The sequence below is a fragment of the Hypanus sabinus genome, chromosome 12 (assembly GCF_030144855.1).
Source record: "Hypanus sabinus isolate sHypSab1 chromosome 12, sHypSab1.hap1, whole genome shotgun sequence".
In the NCBI taxonomy this organism is placed as follows: Eukaryota; Metazoa; Chordata; class Chondrichthyes; order Myliobatiformes; family Dasyatidae; genus Hypanus; species Hypanus sabinus.
The window spans coordinates 1,463,203-1,481,974 of record NC_082717.1 but is presented as its reverse complement, the minus strand read 5'-3'; the positions used below and the strand labels follow the sequence as shown (position 1 = coordinate 1,481,974).

At 49.5% G+C, this 18,772-nt stretch overlaps 1 protein-coding gene across 3 annotated transcripts in view; it reads left to right on the top strand.

The window, feature by feature from the left end:
* The window catches only part of adcy3a (adenylate cyclase 3a), a 247,262-nt gene that overhangs the window by 24,969 nt on the left and 203,521 nt on the right, over positions 1–18,772 (top strand). Inside the window, exon 1 of one of the 3 annotated variants that reach the window (XM_059985415.1) lies at positions 8,312–8,918. The exons of the other annotated variants lie outside the window; for them this stretch is intronic. The gene's annotated coding sequence lies outside the window, so the exon portion shown is untranslated. Of the gene's footprint in view, positions 1–8,311; positions 8,919–18,772 lie in introns of those variants that run through there. 3 annotated transcript variants of the gene reach the window in all.

Below are 18,772 nucleotides of genomic sequence, written 5' to 3'. Positions count from 1 at the left end.
TAGAGAGGAGCTATAGGCAGGTAGGTTCTCTGGGGCCTCTGGAGACAGATAAGTGGGTAACAGTCAGGAGAGGGAAGGGCAAGAGCCAGATACTAGAGAGTACCCCTGTGACTGTCCCCTTAACAATAAGTACTATTGTTTGAGTACTGCTGTTGGGGGGACCAGCCTACCTGGGGGAAGCGACAGTGGCAATGCCTCCGGCACAGAGTCCGCCCTGTGGATCAGAAGGGTAGGGAAAGGAAGAGGATGGCAGCAGTGATAGGGGACCAATCAAGTGTGACAGTGGGAAAGTGTGTATGAAACCAGAGGAGATAGCAGAGGTACTTAATGAAAACAGTCGGCTCTCCTTATCCGCGGATTCCGCATGCACAGATTCAACCAACCGCGGATCGGGAAAACCCGGAAGTTCTCTCTCCAGCACTCGTTATGAGCATGTACAGACTATTTTTTTTGTCATTATTCCCTAAACAATACAGAATAACAACTACTTACATAGCATTTACATTGTATTAGGTATTCCAAGTAATCTAGAAATGACTTAAAAGTACAGGCAGTCCCCGGGTTATGAACAAGTTCCATTCCTTAGTCCATCTTTAAGTCGGATTTGAAGTCGGAACAGGTACATCCGGTATTATTTAGCATCAGTTAGTCAAACGTTTTTCTTAGTATATAGTACATATTTTACCTTTTTATGCATATAAAACACTTAAGAAACATACATATTTCAATAATTAAACCACTGCGTTGCGTAGTAATAATTGTAGCTTTCATCAGGGCAGGGCCTTTCACATGCTCTGTTAAAATTGTTCCGATGGTTGACCAACTGCAGCCTAACGCTTTTCCAATGACTGATGGCCTTTCACCTCTTTCCGATCGCTTTATTACTTCCACCTTATTTTCAATCATGATCGTGATTATGTTCGTGAACAGAACACTGTGGATTCAAAGCTGCACCAGGTCCTAATGCTCACAGCACTGAGACAGGTTAAATAAGGGACTTGAGCTTACGTGTTTTCTGGTATCCATGGCAGATCTCGGAACCAATCCCCCGCGGATAAGGAGGGCTGACTGTACTTTGCTTCAGTATTCACTATGGAAAAGGACCTTGGTGATTGTAGGGATGACTTACAGCAGATTGAAAAGCTTGAGCATGTAGACATTAACAAAAAATAAAGCATCAATAGACAATAGACAATAGGTGCAGAAGTAGACCATTCAGCCCCTCGAGTCTGCACCGCCATTCTGAGATCATGGCTGATCATTCACTATCAATACCCAGTCCCTGCCTTGTCCCCATATCCCTTGATTCCCCTATCCATCAGATATCTATCTAGCTCCTTCTTGAAAGCATCCAGAGAATTGGCCTCCACCGTCTTCCGAGGCAGTGCATTCCACACCTCCACAACTCTCTGGGAGAAGAAGCTCTTCCTCAACTCTGTTTTAAATAACTGACCTCTTATTCTCAATCCATGCCCTCTGGTACTGGACTCTCCCAACATCTGGAACATATTTCCTGCCTCAATCCTATCAAATCCTTTAATTATCTTAAACGTTTCAATCAGATCCCCTCTCAATCTCCTCAATTCCAGCGTGTACAAGCCCAATCTCTCCAATCTCTCTGCGTAAGACAGCCCTGCCATCCCAGGAATCAACCTAGTGAATCTACGCTGCACTTCCTCAATTGCCAGAATGTCCTTCCTTAAACCTGGAGACCAAAATTGTGCACAATATTCCAGGTGTGGTCTCACCAGGGCCCTGTACAAATGCAAAAGGACATCCTTGCTCTTGTACTCAATTCCCCTTGTAATAAAGGCCAACATTCCATTTGCCCTCTTCACTGCCTGTTGCACTTGCTCATTCACCTTCATTGACTGATGAACTAGGACTCCTAGGTCTCTTTGCATTTCTCCCTTACCTAACTCTACCAGGTTAAGACAATACTCTGCCCTCTTGTTCCTGCTTCCAAAGTGGATAACTTCACATTTATTCACATTGAATGACATCTGCCAAGTATCTGCCCACTCACTCAGCCTATCCAAGTCTCCCTGTATTCTCCTAACGTCCTCTTCGCATGTCACACTGCCACCCAGTTTAGTATCATCAGCAAACTTGCTGATATAGTTTTCAATGCCCTCATCTAAATCGTTGACATAAATCGTAAAGAGCTGTGGTCCCAATACAGAGCCCTGTGGTACCCCACTAGTCACCTCCAGCCAGTCCGAGAAACACCCATTCACTGCTACCCTTTGCTTTCTATCTGCCAACCAGTTTTCTATCCATGCTGAAACCCTGCCCCCAATGCCATGAGCTCTGATTTTACTCACCAATCTCCTATGTGGCACCTTATCGAATGCCTTCTGAAAATCTAGGTACACTACATCCACTGGCTTACCCTCGTCTAACATCCTTGTTACACCCTCAAAAAACTCCAACAGATTAGTCAAGCATGATTTGCCCTTGGTAAATCCATGCTGGCTCAGCCTAATCCTATTACTGCCATCAAGATATGCCACTATTTCGTCCTTAATAATGGACTCAAGCATCTTCCCCACGACTGGCGTTAGGCTAATAGGACGATAGTTCTCCGTTTTCTCCTTCCCTCCCTTCTTGAAAAGTGGGATAACATTAGCCACTCTCCAACCTTCAGGAACTGATCCTGAATCTAAGGAACATTGGAAAATGATTACCAATGCATCCGCAATTTCCTGAGCCACCTCTTTTAGAACCCTCGGATGCAGACCATCTGGACCCGGGGATTTATTAGCCTTCAGTCCTACCAGTCTACTCATCACAGTTTCTTTCCTAATGTCAATCTGTCTCAATTCCTCTGATATCTTATGACCCTGGCCCATCCATACATCTGGGAGATTACTTGTGTCCTCCCTGGTGAAGACAGATCTAAAGTATGCATTAAATTCTGTTGCCATTTCCCTGTTTCCCATAACAATTTCTCCCAATTCATTCTTCAAGGGGCCAACATTGTTCTTAACTATCTTCTTTCTCTTCACATAGCTAAAAAAGCTTTTGCTATCCCCTTTTATATTCCTGGCTAGACTGAGCTCATACCTGATTTTTTCTCTCCGTATTGCTTTTTTAGTTAAGATCTGCTGTTCCTTAAAACTTTCCCAATCATCTGTATTCCCACTCATCTTAGCCCTGTCATACTTCTTTTTCTTTAATGCTATACAATCTCTGACTTCCTTTGTCAACCACTGTGGCCCCTTCCCCCTCTTTGAATCCTTCCTTCTCATTGGAATGAACTGCTTTTGCATCTTTTGTATTATGCCCAAGAATATCTGCCACTGCTGATCCACTGTCTTTCCTGCCAGGGCATCCGCCCATTTAACTTTGGCCAGCTCTTCCCTCATGGCTCCGTAGTCTCCTTTATTTAATTGCAACACTGACACCTCTGATCTGCCCTTATCCCTCTCAAATTGTAGATAAAAACTTATCATGTTATGATCACTACTTCCTAATGGCTCCTTTACTTCAAGATCACTTATCGATTCCTGTTCATTACACATCACCAAGTCCAAAATAGCCTCGTTCCTGGTTGGCTCAAGCACAAGCTGTTCCAAAAATACATCCCTTAGACACTCCACAAACTCGCTATCCTGGGGTCCAGCACCTACCTGATTCTCCCAGTTCACCTGCATGTTGAAATCTCCCATAACGACTGCATTACCTTTAGCACATGCCAATGTTAACTCCCTAATCAACTTGTACCCAATATCCACGCTACTGTTTGGGGGCCTGTACACAACACCTATTAGGGTCTTTTTACCCTTACTGTTCCTCAGCTCAATCCACACAGACTACTTCCCCTGTTCCCAAGTCACCTCTTGCTAAGGACTGAATCTCATTCCTCACCAACAGGGCCACCCCACCCCCTCTTCCCATATTTCTGTCTCTACGATAGCACGTATACCCTGGTACACTCAATTCCCAGGCCTGATCCCCTTGCAGCCATGTCTCCATTATCCCAACAATATCGTAGTTCCCCATTTTCATCTGAGCTTCAAGCTCATCTGTCTTATTTCTGACACTACGCGCATTCAAGTATAGAATTCTTAGCCCATTCCTCCTCTCTTTGCTTAAAACACTGTCTATTGTACCTAATCCAGCTCCTTGAACATCCATCGGGCTAATTGCACCCTGAATTTTGATGACCTTCTCAAGATCACCCAAACCTTGTACACATTTAACCCCATGCTCCTTCTGACCAACCCTCTGGATCTGGATCCCTGCCCCCTGCACATCTAGTTTGAACTCCCCCGAGCAGCACTGGCAAATACTCCTGCAAGAATGTTAGTACCCCTCCGGTTCAGATGTAGACCGTCCCTTCGAAACAGATCCCAATGTCCCTGGAACAAAGACCAATTATCCAAAAACCTGAACCCTTCCTTCCTGCACCATGCTCTCAGCCTCGTATTAGTGTGCATAATCATTCTATTCTTCGCCTCACTCGCACGTGGCACAGGTAGCAATCCCGAGATTGTCACCCTGGAGGTCCTGCCTTTCAGCTTCACTCCTAACTCCCTGAACTCTCTAAGCAGGACCCCCTCACTCACCTTACCTACATCGTTGGTCCCTACATGGACCACTACATCTGGGTTCATGCCCTCGTTCTCAAGAATAGCCTGCACCCGATCTGAGATGTCCCGGACCCTGGCACCAGGGAGGCAACATACCATCTGAGACTCCCGATCTGCCCCACAAAATCTCCTATCTGCCCCCCTGACTATAGAATCCCCTAAAACTATCGCTCTCTTCTCTTCCCTCCTCCCCTTTCTAGTTGAGGGTTCAATCTCTGTGCCAGAGGCAGGACCACTACAACTCATTCCTGGTAGGTCATCCCCATCAACAGTATCCAGTACGGTATACTTATTGTTAATGGGAATGGCCGCAGGGGTGCTCTGCTCTCTCTGCCTGCTCCCCCTGCCTCTCTGGACCGTCACCCATCTGCCTACTTCTTGGTTTTTTGGTGTGACTACCTCCTGATAACTCCTATCTATCTCTGCCTCTGCCTCCCGAATGATCCGTAGTTCATCCAGCTCCAGCTCCAACTCCCTAACTCGGGCTGATAGGAGCTGCAGCTGGACGCACCGTTTGCAGGTGTGGTCATCAGGGACAACTGTGTTGACCCTGACTTCCCACATACTGCATACGGAGCACACTACTGCTCTGACTGTCTCCCCCATACCTGAACTGGATTGATAGAATAAGTCTAAAAAGCACCTAGCGACCTTACCTTCTTCCCCTCAGCGAGCAATCACACAGCCTTGCCGAAGTCCCCTTACGCCGAAGCCCACTTAGCCAAAGCCCAGGACTCTGCTTCCACGGACTCAAGCTGCCCAAGTTGGAAAAGCCAAGATGGCTTTATCAAGTTGGATAAGTCTCCAAACCGGACAAGATGTACCCCAGGCTACTGTGGGAGGCAAGGGAGGAGATTGCTGAGCCTCTGGTGATGATCAATGGGGACAGGAGGGGTTCCCTTCCCAAGGATTGGAGGGTTGCAGATGTTGTTCCCTTGTTCAAGAAAGGGAGTAGAGATAGCCCAGGAAATTATAGACCAGTGAGTCTTACTTCAGCGATTGGTTAGTTGTTGGAAAAGATCCTGAGAGGCAAGATTTATGAACACTTGGAGAGGGATAATATGATTAGGAATAGTCAGCATGGCTTTGTCTAGGGCAGGTCATGCCTTACGAGCCTGATTTAATTTTTTGAGGATGTGACTAAACACATTGATTAAAGTAGAGCAGTAGATGTAGTGTATATGGCTTTCAGCAAGGCATTTGATAAGGTACCCCATGCAAGGCTTACTGAGAAAGTAAGGAGGCATGGGCTCCAAGGGGACATTGCTTTGTGCATTCAGAACTGGCTTGCCCACAGAAGGCAAAGAGTGGTTGTAGACGGGTCATATTCTGCATGGAGGTTGGTGACTGGTGGTGTGCCTCAGGGCTCTGTTCTGGGACCCCTCCTCTTCATCATTTTTATAAATGACCTGGATGAGGAAGTGGAGGGATGGGTTAGTAAATTTGCTGATGACACAAATGTTGGGGGTGTTGTGGATAGTGTGGAGGGCTGTCAGAGGATACAGCGGGACATTGATAGGATGCAAAACTGAGCTGAGAAGTGGCAGATGGAGTTCACCAATGATTCATTTTGGTAGGTCTAATTTGCAGGCAGAATATAGCATTAATGGTAAGACTCTTGGCAGTGTGGAGGATCAGAGGGATCTGGGGGGTCCAAGTCCATAGGACACTCAAAGCAGGTTGACTCTGGTTAAGAAGGCGTACGGTGCATTGGCCTTTATCAACCATGGGATTGAGTTTAGGGGCCAAGAGGTAACGTTGCAGCTAATTAGGACCCTGGTCAGACCCCACTTGGAGTACTGTGCTCAGTTTTGGTCGCCTCACTACAGGAAGGGTGTGGAAACTATGGAAAGGGTGCAGAGGAGATTTACAAGGATGTTGCCTGGATTGGGGAGCATGCCTTTTGAGAATAGTTGAGTGAATTCAGCCTTTTCTTCTTGGAGCGATGGAGGATGAGAGGTGACCTGATAGAGGTGTATAAGATGATAAGAGGCATTGATCGTGTGGATAGTCAGAGGCTTTTTCCCAGGGTGAAATGGCAAACATGAGAGGACACTGTTTTAAGGTGCTTGGAAGTAGATACAGAGATGTCAGGGGTAAATTTTTTATGCAGAGGGTGGTAAGTGTGTGGAATGGGCTGCTGGCAATGGTGGTAGAGGCAGATATGAAAGGGTCTTTTCAGACACTCTTGGACAGGTACATGGAGTTTAGAAACATAGAGGCCTATGGGTAACCTGAGGTCATTTCTGAAGTAAATACATGTTTGGCACAGCATTGTGGGCTGAAGGGCCTGTATTGTGCTGTAGTTTTCCTATGTTTCTATGACCTCATCATTAGATGTGTTTAAGGTGGAGATGAATAAAAACATTTGAAAGAGCAAAAGGTGAGGATTGTGGGCCCTGACACAGGAGAGGAGTTGAAATCGGGATTAATCAGAGATGACTGAATTGAATAGTGGAGCAGGATTGAGTGGCGAGTGAGCACCGGCTCATGCTCTCTGTCCTGGCTGGTGGTGAGGAATGTAACACGGAAGAGATCAGTACAGCCCAGGAACAGACCCTTCAACCCCTGTGTAATTCGTAATCAAATGGGTAACCTCGCTCAATCCCTCTGCTCCATATCCTTCCATTTCCCTCACATTCATGCGTCTATCAAAACGTCTTTTTAAAATTTTCTTACCACCACCCGAGGCAGCGCATTCCAGGCACCCAACACTCCATGTATAAAACCTTGCCCCTCACACCTCCTTTGAAATTACACCTTGTAAATTTAAAAGCACGTACTCTGGTATTAGACAGTTCAACCCTGAGAAAAAAATACTGTCTGTATCTCTACCTCTAATATCTTGTAAACCTCTGTCAGATCTCCCCTCAGCCTCCAGCTCTCCAGAGAAAACAACCCAAGATTGTCCAGTTTCTTGTTACAACACATGCCCGCTAATCCAGGCAGCACCCCAGTGATCCTCTCCAAAGCCTCGACATCCTTTCTATAACTGTACTCAATAACTCGAGTTTTATGAAGCTGCAACATCCTGTCTTTTGAACTCAAAGCCTCGACTGATTAAGCAAGCATTCCATAACCCTCCTTACTACTTTTTCGACCTATGTAGCCACTTTCAAGGAGCTCTGAAATTGGATCCCAAGATCTTTCTGCTCAGCAACACTGTTGGGGAATTTGTCCTTCACACTGCACTGTCTGCGTACCTTTGAGCCCGCCAATCCACAACTCTTCACATTTGGCCAGGTTAAACTCCATCTGCCATTTCTCTGCCCATATCTGCAATTGATCTGGGTCACGTTCTACCAATCTTGTTATCACTTGCAATCCTACCAACCCACCTATCTACATTTTCATCCATGTCATTTATATAGATCACAAAGAGCAGAGGTCCCAGCACAGATCCCTGCAATTCTCCACTAAATGCAGACCTCCAGCTCTACTAAGTCCCTTTGACCACCACCCTCTTTCTTCTACGGGCGAGCCAGCTCTGAATCCAAACAGACAATTCACTCGTCCTATGCATCTTAATCTTCTGGATGAGCCTCCCATGAGGGACTTCGTCAAATAGAAACATAGAAAACCTACAGCACAATACAGGCCCTTCAGCCGAACATGTCCCTACCTTAGAAATTACTAGGGTTACACATCGCTCTCTGTTTTTCTAAGCTCCAGGTACCTATCCAGAAGTTTCTTAAAAGACCCTATCATATCCGCCTCCGCCACCGTCGCCAGCAGCCCATTCCATGCACTCACCACTCTCTGTGTAAAAAAACTTATCCTTGACATCTCCTCTGTACCTACTCCCCAGCACCTTAAACATGTGCCCTCTTGTGGCAGCCATTTCAGCCCTGGGAAAAAGCCTCTGACTATCGACATGATCAATGTCTCTCATCATCCTTACCAAAATTCAAGTGGGCAACTTATACTGCCCTACCCTCTTCAATCTCTCTCTCTCGTCACCTCATCAAAAATGTCAATCAAGTTAGTAAGACACGACTTGCCATGCTGGTCACGCTAATTAGGCCATGGGTTTCCAAACGCTGATAAGCCTTATCCCTAAAAGCCTCTCCAGTAACTTCCGTACCAATGACTTGAGACTCTAGTTTCCAGGCTTGTCGCTGGGTCCCTTTTGAATAATAGAACAGGGGATGACAAAGCGATGTGGACCAACTGGCTGGATGGATGGACAAGTGAAAACAGACAGAGAGGAGCCACGAGAGCGACAGTGACACGGAGAGTGGAAGTGGGAGTAGTGTTCACTGGACATAGCATTCGACAAGAAATGCTGTACTGTTTTTGACGCAAAGTTCAAAAAACCCTCAGGTAGGCACATGGATGAAAGAAAATTGAGAGTTATGTGTGAGGGAGGGGTTAGATTGATTTGAGAGAGGTACATAGTGGGCTGAAGGACATGTACTGTTCTGTGTTCTGTGCCACCTGATCCTCTGTGTGGCCGCAGGGATCTGGGTCTGTGTACACAAGTTACTGGTGCTCAACAGGCAGGTAAAGTAGAGGAGGGAGTAATATGTTGGCCTGTGCGATGGCCAACAGTTGTACTGATCTCTCTGTTGCAAGGTCCCACTGGGTGTGACAGAGCAGTTTCAGCAAGTGTCTACGCCTGATTTGTTTGATTGGTGACCCACCCTACAGAAGTGGGTACCAGTGAGCAGCACCCGTGGGTGCTGTGACACACTTGTACTGCTGTGGTTGACGTTTCCTTGTTCCATGTGCTCAGATGATGTTAATTCAGATAAAGAGGGCTTCATTCAGATGTTCCCACAGCACCATTTGAACCGGACCTTATCCTCAGTAATCCCTCTGCTCCTTTCCAACTGCCCCTCACCCTCGGCTAATCCCTCTGCTCCTTTCAAACTGCCCCTCACCCTCAGTAATCCCTCTGCTCCTTTCAAACTGTCCCTCACCCTCGGCTAATCCCTCTGCTCCTTTCAAACTGTCCCTCACCCTCGGCTAATCCCTCTGCTCCTTTCAAACTGCCCCTCACCCTCAGTAATCCCTCTGCTCCTTTCCAACTGCCCCTCACCCTCGGCTAATCCCTCTGCTCCTTTCAAACTGTCCCTCACCCTCGGCTAATCCCTCTGCTCCTTTCAAACTGTCCCTCACCCACAGTAATCCCTCTGCTCCTTTCAAACTGCCCCTCACCCTCGGCTAATCCCTCTGCTCCTTTCAAACTGTCCCTCTCCCTCGGTAACCGCTCTGCTCCTTTCAAACTGTCCATCACCCTCAGTAAACCCTCTGCTCCTTTCAAACTGTCCCTCACCCTCGGCTAATCCCTCTGCTCCTTTCAAACTGTCCCTCACCCTCAGTAAACCCTCTGCTCCTTTCAAACTGTCCCTCTCCCTCAGTAATCCCTCTGCTCCTTTCAAACTGTCCCTCTCCCTCGGTAATCCCTCTGCTCCTTTCAATCTGTCCCTCTCCCTCAGTAACCCCTCTGCTCCTTTCAAACTGTCCCTCTCCCTCAGTAATCCCTCTGCTCCTTTCAAACTGTCCCTCTCCCTCGGTAATCCCTCTGCTCCTTTCAAACTGTCCCTCACCCTCGGCTAATCCCTCTGCTCCTTTCAAACTGCCCCTCACCCTCGGCTAATCCCTCTGCTCCTTTCAAACTGTCCCTCACCCTCAGTAATCCCTCTGCTCCTTTCAAACTGTCCCTCACCCTCAGCTAAACCCTCTGCTCCTTTCAAACTGTCCATCACCCTCAGTAATCCCTCGGCTCCTTTCAAACTGTCCCTCACCCTCGGCTAATCCCTCTGCTCCTTTCAAACTGCCCCTCACCCTCGGCTAATCCCTCTGCTCCTTTCAAACTGCCCCTCACCCTCGGCTAATCCCTCTGCTCCTTTCAAACTGCCCCTCTCCCTCAGTAATCCCTCTGCTAATTTCAAACTGTCCCTCACCCTCAGTAATCCCTCTGCTCCTTTCAAACTGTCCATCACCCTCAGTAACCCCTCTGCTCCTTTCAAACTGTCCCTCTCCCTCAGTAATCCCTCTGCTCCTTTCAAACTGTCCCTCTCCCTCAGTAATCCCTCTGCTCCTTTCCAACTGTCCCTCACCCTCAGTAAACCCTCTGCTCCTTTCAAACTGTCCCTCTCCCTCAGTAATCCCTCTGCTCCTTTCAAACTGTCCCTCTCCCTCAGTAATCCCTCTGCTCCTTTCCAACTGTCCCTCACCCTCAGTAAACCCTCTGCTCCTTTCAAACTGTCCCTCACCCTCAGTAATCCCTCTGCTCCTTTCAAACTGTCCCTCACCCTCAGTAACCCCTCTGCTCCTTTCAAACTGTCCCTCACCCTCAGTAATCCCTCTGCTCCTTTCAAACTGTCCCTCTCCCTCGGTAATCCCTCTGCTCCTTTCAATCTGTCCCTCTCCCTCAGTAACCCCTCTGCTCCTTTCAAACTGTCCCTCTCCCTCAGTAATCCCTCTGCTCCTTTCAAACTGTCCCTCTCCCTCGGTAATCCCTCTGCTCCTTTCAAACTGTCCCTCACCCTCGGCTAATCCCTCTGCTCCTTTCAAACTGCCCCTCACCCTCGGCTAATCCCTCTGCTCCTTTCAAACTGTCCCTCACCCTCAGCTAAACCCTCTGCTCCTTTCAAACTGTCCATCACCCTCAGTAATCCCTCTGCTCCTTTCAAACTGCCCCTCACCCTCGGCTAATCCCTCTGCTCCTTTCAAACTGCCCCTCACCCTCAGTAATCCCTCTGCTCCTTTCAAACTGCCCCTCACCCTCAGCTAATCCCTCTGCTCCTTTCAAACTGTCCCTCACCCTCAGTAAACCCTCTGCTCCTTTCAAACTGTCCCTCACCCTCAGTAACCACTCTGCTCCTTTCAAACTGTCCCTCACCCTCGTCTAATCCCTCTGCTCCTTTCAAACTGTCCCTCACCCTCAGTAATCCCTCTGCTCCTTTCAAACTGTCCCTCACCCTCAGTAACCCCTCTGCACCTTTCCAACTGTCCCTCACCCTCAGTAATCCCTCTGCTCCTTTCAAACTGTCCCTCACCCTCAGTAACCCCTCTGCTCCTTTCAAACTGTCCCTCACCCTCGGCTAATCCCTCTGCTCCTTTCAAATTGTCCCTCACCCTCGGCTAATCCCTCTGCTCCTTTCAAACTGTCCCTCTCCCTCAGTAATCCCTCTGCTCCTTTCAAACTGTCCCTCACCCTCAGTAATCCCTCTGCTCCTTTCAAACTGTCCCTCTCCCTCAGTAATCCCTCTGCTCCTTTCAAACTGTCCATCACCCTCAGTAATCCCTCTGCTCCTTTCAAACTGCCCCTCACCCTCAGTAATCCCTCTGCTCCTTTCAAACTGCCCCTCACCCTCAGTAATCCCTCTGCTCCTTTCAAACTGTCCCTCACCCTCAGTAACCGCTCTGCTCCTTTCAAACTGCCCCTCACCCTCAGTAATCCCTCTGCTCCTTTCAAACTGTCCCTCTCCCTCAGTAATCCCTCTGCTCCTTTCAAACTGTCCCTCACCCTCAGTAATCCCTCTGCTCCTTTCAAACTGTCCCTCTCCCTCAGTAATCCCTCTGCTCCTTTCAAACTGTCCCTCTCCCTCAGTAATCCCTCTGCTCCTTTCAAACTGTCCCTCACCCTCAGCTAAACCCTCTGCTCCTTTCAAACTGTCCCTCACCCTCAGTAATCCCTCTGCTCCTTTCAAACTGTCCCTCACCCTCAGTAATCCCTCTGCTCCTTTCAAACTGTCCCTCACCCTCAGTAATCCCTCTGCTCCTTTCAAACTGTCCCTCACCCTCAGTAATCCCTCTGCTCCTTTCAAACTGTCCCTCACCCTCAGTAATCCCTCTGCTCCTTTCAAACTGTCCCTCACCCTCTGTAATCCCTCTGCTCCTTTCAAACTGTCCCTCACCCTCGGCTAATCCCTCTGCTCCTTTCAAACTGTCCCTCACCCTCAGTAATCCCTCTGCTCCTTTCAAACTGTCCCTCACCCTCGGCTAATCCCTCTGCTCCTTTCAAACTGACCCTCTCCCTCAGTAATCCCTCTACTCCTTTCAAACTGTCCCTCACCCTCAGTAATCCCTCTGCTCCTTTCAAACTGTCCCTCACCCTCAGTAATCCCTCTGCTCCTTTCAAACTGTCCCTCACCCTCAGTAATCCCTCTGCTCTTTTCAAACTGTCCCTCACCCTCAGTAATCCCTCTGCTCCTTTCAAACTGTCCCTCACCCTCAGTAATCCCTCTGCTCCTTTCAAACTGTCCCTCTCCCTTGGTTAATCCCTCTGCTCCTTTCAAACTGTCCCTCACCCTCAGTAATCCCTCTGCTCCTTTCAAACTGTCCCTCACCCTCAGCTAAACCCTCTGCTCCTTTCAAACTGTCCCTCACCCTCAGTAATCCCTCTGCTCCTTTCAAACTGTCCCTCACCCTCAGTAATCCCTCTGCTCCTTTCAAACTGTCCCTCACCCTCAGTAACCCCTCTGCTCCTTTCAAACTGCCCCTCACCCTCAGTAATCCCTCTGCTCCTTTCAAACTGTCCCTCACCCTCAGCTAAACCCTCTGCTCCTTTCAAACTGTCCCTCACCCTCGGCTAATCCCTCTGCTCCTTTCAAACTGTCCCTCACCCTCAGTAATCCCTCTGCTCCTTTCAAACTGTCCCTCTCCCTCGGCTAATCCCTCTGCTCCTTTCAAACTGCCCCTCACCCTCAGTAATCCCACTGCTCCTTTCAAACTGCCCCTCACCCTCGGCTAATCCCTCTGCTCCTTTCAAACTGCCCCTCACCCTCAGTAATCCCTCTGCTCCTTTCAAACTGTCCCTCTCCCTCAGTAATCCCTCTGCTCCTTTCAAACTGTCCATCACCCTCAGTAATCCCTCTGCTCCTTTCAAACTGCCCCTCACCCTCGGCTAATCGTTCTGCTCCTTTCAAACTGTCCCTCACCCTCAGTAATCCCTCTGCTCCTTTCAAACTGTCCCTCACCCTCAGTAATCCCTCTGCTCCTTTCAAACTGTCCCTCACCCTCAGTAATCCCTCTGCTCCTATCAAACTGTCCCTCTCCCTCAGTAACCCCTCTGCTACTTTCAAACTGCCCCTCTCCCTTGGTTAATCCCTCTGCTCCTTTCAAACTGTCCCTCACCCTCAGTAATCCCTCTGCTCCTTTCAAACTGTCCCTCACCCTCGGCTAATCCCTCTGCTCCTTTCAAACTGTCCCTCACCCTCAGCTAAACCCTCTGCTCCTTTCAAACTGTCCCTCACCCTCAGTAATCCCTCTGCTCCTTTCAAACTGTCCCTCACCCTCAGTAATCCCTCTGCTCCTTTCAAACTGTCCCTCACCCTCAGTAATCCCTCTGCTCCTTTCAAACTGTCCCTCACCCTCAGTAATCCCTCTGCTCCTTTCAAACTGTCCCTCACCCTCAGTAATCCCTCTGCTCCTTTCAAACTGTCCCTCACCCTCAGTAATCCCTCTGCTCCTTTCAAACTGTCCCTCACCCTCAGCTAATCCCTCTGCTCCTTTCAAACTGTCCCTCTCCCTCAGTAATCCCTCTGCTCCTTTCAAACTGTCCCTCACCCTCAGTAAACCCTCTGCTCCTTTCAAACTGTCCCTCACCCTCAGTAATCCCTCTGCTCCTTTCAAACTGTCCCTCTCCCTCAGTAACCGCTCTGCTCCTTTCAAACTGTCCCTCACCCTCAGTAATCCCTCTGCTCCTTTCAAACTGTCCCTCACCCTCAGTAATCCCTCTGCTCCTTTCAAACTGTCCCTCACCCTCAGTAATCCCTCTGCTCCTTTCAAACTGTCCCTCACCCTCAGTAATCCCTCTGCTCCTTTCAAACTGTCCCTCAACCTCGGCTAATCCCTCTGCTCCTTTCAAAATGTCCCTCTCCCTTGGTTAATCCCTCTGCTCCTTTCAAACTGCCCCTCACCCTCAGTAATCCCTCTGCTCCTTTCAAACTGTCCCTCACCCTCGGCTAATCCCTCTGCTCCTTTCAAACTGTCCCTCTCCCTCAGTAATCCCTCTGCTCCTTTCAAACTGCCCCTCACCCTCGGCTAATCCCTCTGCTCCTTTCAAACTGTCCCTCTCCCTCAGTAATCCCTCTGCTCCTTTCAAACTGTCCCTCACCCTCAGTAATCCCTCTGCTCCTTTCAAACTGTCCCTCACCCTCAGTAATCCCTCTGCTCCTTTCAAACTGTCCCTCACCCTCAGTAATCCCTCTGCTCCTTTCAAACTGTCCCTCACCCTCAGTAATCCCTCTGCTCCTTTCAAACTGTCCCTCTCCCTCAGTAAACCCTCTGCTCCTTTCAAACTGTCCCTCACCCTCGGCTAATCCCTCTGCTCCTTTCAAACTGTCCCTCACCCTCAGTAATCCCTCTGCTCCTTTCAAACTGTCCCTCACCCTCAGTAATCCCTCTGCTCCTTTCAAACTGTCCCTCACCCTCAGTAATCCCTCTGCTCCTTTCAAACTGTCCCTCTCCCTCAGTAATCCCTCTGCTCCTTTCAAACTGTCCCTCTCCCTCGGTAATCCCTCTGCTCCTTTCAAACTGCCCCTCACCCTCAGTAATCCCTCTGCTCCTTTCAAACTGTCCCTCTCCCTCGGTTAATCCCTCTGCTCCTTTCAAACTGTCCCTCTCCCTCGGCTAATCCCTCTGCTCCTTTCAAACTGTCCCTCACCCTCAGTAAACCCTCTGCTCCTTTCAAACTGTCCCTCACCCTCAGTAATCCCTCTGCTCCTTTCAAACTGTCCCTCACCCTCAGTAATCCCTCTGCTCCTTTCAAACTGCCCCTCACCCTCAGCTAAACCCTCTGCTCCTTTCAAACTGCCCCTCACCCTCGGCTAATCCCTCTGCTCCTTTCAAACTGCCCCTCACCCTCAGCTAAACCCTCTGCTCCTTTCAAACTGCCCCTCACCCTCGGCTAATCCCTCTGCTCCTTTCAAACTGCCCCTCACCCTCAGTAATCCCTCTGCTCCTTTCAAACTGTCCCTCTCCCTCAGTAATCCCTCTGCTCCTTCCAAACTGTCCCTCTCCCTCAGTAATCCCTCTGCTCCTTTCAAACTGCCCCTCACCCTCAGCTAAAACCTCTGCTCCTTTCAAACTGCCCCTCACCCTCGGCTAATCCCTCTGCTCCTTTCAAACTGCCCCTCACCCTCAGCTAAACCCTCTGCTCCTTTCAAACTGCCCCTCACCCTCAGCTAAACCCTCTGCTCCTTTCAAACTGCCCCTCACCCTCGGTAATCCCTCTGCTCCTTTCAAACTGTCCCTCTCCCTCAGTAATCCCTCTGCTCCTTTCAAACTGCCCCTCACCCTCAGCTAAACCCTCTGGTCCTTTCAAACTGTCCCTCACCCTCGGCTAATCCCTCTGCTCCTTTCAAACTGTCCCTCTCCCTCAGTAATCCCTCTGCTCCTTTCAAACTGTCCCTCTCCCTCAGTAATCCCTCTGCTCCTTTCAAACTGTCCCTCTCCCTCAGTAATCCCTCTGCTCCTTTCAAACTGTCCCTCTCCCTCGGTAATCCCTCTGCTCCTTTCAAACTGTCCCTCACCCTCAGTAATCCCTCTGCTCCTTTCAAACTGTCCCTCTCCCTCAGTAATCCCTCTGCTCCTTTCAAACTGTCCCTCTCCCTCAGTAATCCCTCTGCTCCTTTCAAACTGTCCCTCTCCCTCAGTAATCCCTCTGCTCCTTTCAAACTGTCCCTCTCCCTCAGTAACCCCTCTGCTCCTTTCAAACTGTCCCTCTCCCTCAGTAATCCCTCTGCTCCTTTCAAACTGCCCCTCTCCCTCAGTAATCCCTCTGCTCCTTTCAAACTGTCCCTCACCCTCAGTAAACCCTCTGCTCCTTTCAAACTGTCCCTCTCCCTCAGTAATCCCTCTGCTCCTTTCAAACTGTCCCTCACCCTCGGCTAATTCCTCTGCTCCTTTCAAACTGTCCCTCACCCTCAGTAACCGCTCTGCTCCTTTCAAACTGCCCCTCACCCTCAGTAATCCCTCTGCTCCTTTCAAACTGTCCCTCACCCTCAGTAATCCCTCTGCTCCTTTCAAACTGTCCCTCTCCCTCAGTAATCCCTCTGCTCCTTTCAAACTGTCCCTCACCCTCAGTAATCCCTCTGCTCCTTTCAAACTGTCCCTCACCCTCAGTAACCCCTCTGCTCCTTTCAAACTGCCCCTCACCCTCAGTAATCCCTCTGCTCCTTTCAAACTGTCCCTCTCCCTCGGTTAATTCCTCTGCTCCTTTCAAACTGTCCCTCACCCTCAGTAATCCCTCTGCTCCTTTCAAACTGTCCCTCACCCTCAGTAATCCCTCTGCTCCTTTCAAACTATCCCTCTCCCTCGGTTAATTCCTCTGCTCCTTTCAAACTGTCCCTCACCCTCAGTAATCCCTCTGCTCCTTTCAAACTGTCCCTCTCCCTCAGTAATCCCTCTGCTCCTTTCAAACTGTCCCTCTCCCTCAGTAATCCCTCTGCTCCTTTCAAACTGTCCCTCACCCTCAGTAATCCCTCTGCTCCTTTCAAACTGCCCCTCAACCTCAGTAATCCCTCTGCTCCTTTCAAACTGCCCCTCACCCTCAGTAATCCCTCTGCTGCTTTCAAACTGTCCCTCTCCCTCGGCTAATCCCTCTGCTCCTTTCAAACTGTCCCTCACCCTCGGTAATCCCTCTGCTGCTTTCAAACTGCCCCTCACCCTCAGTAATCCCTCTGCTCCTTTCAAACTGCCCCTCACCCTCAGTAATCCCTCTGCTCCTTTCAAACTGTCCCTCTCCCTCGGCTAATCCCTCTGCTCCTTTCAAACTGTCCCTCACCCTCGGTAATCCCTCTGCTGCTTTCAAACTGTCCCTCTCCCTCAGTAATCCCTCTGCTCCTTCCAAACTGTCCCTCTCCCTCAGTAATCCCTCTGCTCCTTCCAAACTGTCCCTCTCCCTCAGTAATCCCTCTGCTCCTTCCAAACTGTCCCTCTCCCTCAGTAATCCCTCTGCTCCTGTCAAACTGTCCCTCACCCTCTGTAACCCCTCTGCTCCTTTCAAACTGTCCCTCACCCTCAGTAATCCCTCTGCTCCTTTCAAACTGTCCCTCTCCCTCAGTAATCCCTCTGCTCCTTCCAAACTGTCCCTCTCCCTCAGTAATCCCTCTGCTCCTGTCAAACTGTCCCTCACCCTCAGTAATCCCTCTGCTCCTTTCAAACTGTCCCTCACCCTCTGTAACCCCTCTGCTCCTTTCAAACTGTCCCTCACCCTCAGCTAAACCCTCTGCTCCTTTCAAACTGCCCCTCACCCTCGGCTAATCCCTCTGCTCCTTTCAAACTGCCCCTCACCCTCAGCTAAACCCTCTGCTCCTTTCAAACTGCCCCTCACCCTCGGCTAATCCCTCTGCTCCTTTCAAACTGCCCCTCACCCTCAGTAATCCCTCTGCTCCTTTCAAACTGTCCCTCTCCCTCAGTAATCCCTCTGCTCCTTCCAAACTGTCCCTCTCCCTCAGTAATCCCTCTGCTCCTTTCAAACTGCCCCTCACCCTCAGCTAAAACCTCTGCTCCTTTCAAACTGCCCCTCACCCTCGGCTAATCCCTCTGCTCCTTTCAAACTGCCCCTCACCCTCTGTAACCCCTCTGCTCCTTTCAAACTGTCCCTCACCCTCAGTAATCCCTCTGCTCCTTTCAAACTGTCCCTCACCCTCAGTAATCCCTCTGCTCCTTTCAAACTGTCCCTCTCCCTCGGTTAATTCCTCTGCTCCTTTCAAACTGTCCCTCACCCTCAGTAGCCCCTCTGCTCCTTTCAAACTGTCCCTCACCCTCAGTAATCCCTCTGCTCCTTTCAAACTGTCCCTCTCCCTCAGTAATCCCTCTGCTCCTTTCAAACTGTCCCTCACCCTCAGTAATCCCTCTGCTCCTTTCAAACTGTCCCTCACCCTCAGTAACCCCTCTGCTCCTTTCAAACTGCCCCTCACCCTCAGTAATCCCTCTGCTCCTTTCAAACTGTCCCTCTCCCTCGGTTAATTCCTCTGCTCCTTTCAAACTGTCCCTCACCCTCAGTAATCCCTCTGCTCCTTTCAAACTGTCCCTCACCCTCAGTAATCCCTCTGCTCCTTTCAAACTGTCCCTCTCCCTCGGTTAATTCCTCTGCTCCTTTCAAACTTGTCCCTCACCCTCAGTAATCCCTCTGCTCCTTTTAAACTGTCCCTCTCCCTCAGTAATCCCTCTGCTCCTTTTAAACTGTCCCTCTCCCTCAGTAATCCCTCTGCTCCTTT